We start from the raw sequence: 2,634 nt of genomic DNA on the forward strand, positions 1-2,634 counted from the left end.
CCCCCCCCACACCCCGCCCCCACCAGCCCCACCGAAGCCCCGCCCACACAAGCCCCTCCTACACAAGCCCCACCTCCCTCATCCCCCTGTGCGCCCCACCTTTGACCCACCACCTCCCTCATCCCACCCCCCACCCTTCCCCACACACACACATGGGGAGGGGAGGGATGGGATGAGGGGGTGATGGGTCATTGGGGGCGCACCTACCCTCCCTTCATGTTTTGATCCTCTTCTTGTAATTCAGAATCAAGTAATTGTATACAAAACAAATATAATTTATTAATATTGAAAATATTAAATATTCATTTGCGAGAATGTATAATCTTTCCCAGCAATCTTCTCCAGATGTCTTGTGATTTCGAAACTCAGACACCATATTCTGTTTTGAAACAAAAAGTGGATAATAATTACATGGTAATATGAGTAAGCCTCGTTGACCACTGAATTAACACACCAGGAGGCCGACTCAGCCTGTCATCCTTTCAAGGTCAATAAAATTAATTCCAGTGTACTGACAAAACCGCGTTCAAACTAATGATGCAACCAACATTAGACGACATTCTAAAGAGAGAGTGATATTAATAATAATTCAGAAATATTTACCTCCAGAAAATCATGTGTTGTACAAGATTGCTTCAACAGCTGATGTTGTGCGATAGTGCTGAAAAAAAAAAAAATAATAAGTCAAGGGTATAGATGAAGAGACAGACAGACAGGGAAAGCAACACACACACACACACACACACACACACACACACACACACACACACACACACACACACACACACACACACACACACACACACACACACACACACACACATAGACACACATAGACACACGTGTCTCACCATTGGTTTAATTCATTCGAGATCAGAGACCAGTCATTATAAATCATTGATCTCTTCAATAAGAGCAGAGAGAGGTAGGTAGGAAGACAGACACACACACGTGTCTCACCATTGGTTTAATTCCTTCGAGATGATAGGACGTGATAAGACTTCGTGCCACTCATTGAAAATGTCTTTCAATTCTCTTCTAAAATCATTGATCTCTTCAATAAGAGTATTAATTTCATGAACCACGTCGTGATACGTAAACTCAATTTCTTCCAATGCCCTGTCAGGGAAAAAAAAATATATATATATATATATATATATATATATATATCAGAATTATCATGATTTAATTAATAATCATTTGCTTCATCGTTCAAAGAGAAAACCAAACAAACTTACCAACTCTGTAGTAAGCTTTTGCCTTCATCGGAAGAGAGATCATCCATGTCTCAGTTGTAAAAATGAAAATCCCGTCTGGCAGAAACTTTGTCTGGTGAATCACTTATAAGGCAACAACGAGGAAATTCCCTAAGCATTGGGTGCGGCCACAGGAAATGACAGCTTGGAAAATAACTGGGCGATTGTATGAATCATTTACAAAACATACTTAAAATGGTTTTGATTCAAATGTTTTCAGTTCATGTTCTGAGATAAAATATAAACACGAGACCTTGTCTCACAGAATAGTTCCTATTTTTTCACAGCATGACTGTCTAAAACCACACAGCACGACCGTGTCAAAAAACACTTCCTCATTTTCACGGCATGAACTGAAAACATTTGAAACAAAACTTTTTTTATGGCGTGGTTTATACACAAAAATGATTTGCAACTCGGGCGGTGGTCAGATGAGATCATCAAGAGAAGTTTATCATTTCGTAATGGCACAAAAGGGGTATCTTAAAAAATATAAAGATTCAAATGTTTTGTTTGTCAATATTTTAGATGGGGATTATTGTGCAAAGAAAATTAAACTATTGAAGGAATTTGAGAATGAACAAATCTTTATAGGTTCAATGAGTGAACTGATCAACCTCCAGGTTAAAGGGGAGACAAATAAATATACCTTGGGATAGCCTGGTTTTATATATATACAAAGCCTGGTGTTGGCTTAGTGGTGAGGGTGGCGGCTTGGGATCCCAGTGTCCCGAGTTCGAATCCCGCTCAGCTGCTGAATTAACACCAGGGGGTTGACTCAGCCTGTCATCCTTCCGAGGTCGGCGAAATGAGTACCAGTATACTGGTCCCGGTGTATGCCCCGGTTAGAATAGGTGTACCATATCCCTGTGTTGTAAGAGGCGTCCAGGAAGGGCATCCGACCATAAAACATTGCCTCACAAAAAGCCAAACCCCTGCACAGCAGGGAAAAACGGATAAAAAGGGGGTTTATTTTTAGGGAAAAAAAAAGGGAATCGCTGAAAATCCCCCATTCATTTACATGGGGAAAAGTGAGCTAGAACCAGTATATTCACCCTACTTACATATACATATATATATATATATATATATATATATATATATATATATATATATATATATATATATATATATATATATATATATACATACATCTGGGCGTATTGTGTGATACCGGTCGTCCGTCCGTCCGTCCGTTCCTGTCCGCACTCTAACTCCCAAAGTTTTCAACATTCACGTTTCATATTTGGTACATAGGTACAAACTGTGGAGACTGTGTGTCGTGACATACATTCCTCATCTAAAGTGGTTGCCATGGCAACCAGGATGCTGTTTCCAATTCGTTCCTGTCCGCACTCTAACTCCCAAAGTTTTCAAC

The 2,634-nt window shown here is 40.0% G+C and overlaps 1 long non-coding RNA gene across 1 annotated transcript; it reads right to left on the reverse strand.

Annotated features, from left to right (window-relative positions):
* Positions 1-213: 213 nt before the first annotated feature.
* LOC147011224 (uncharacterized) lies at positions 214-2,362 on the reverse strand. The gene is made up of 3 exons (XR_015052367.1): positions 1,239-2,362; positions 961-1,119; positions 214-661 (listed from the first exon to the last, which is right to left on the reverse strand). It is a non-coding gene; the product is annotated as an uncharacterized LOC147011224 (long non-coding RNA).
* Between the last annotated feature and the right edge of the window lie 272 nt (positions 2,363-2,634).

The sequence above is a fragment of the Eptatretus burgeri genome, chromosome 16 (genome assembly GCF_056783735.1).
Source record: "Eptatretus burgeri isolate ZD-2024b chromosome 16, Ebu_testis_v1, whole genome shotgun sequence".
NCBI classification, from domain to species: Eukaryota; Metazoa; Chordata; class Myxini; order Myxiniformes; family Myxinidae; genus Eptatretus; species Eptatretus burgeri.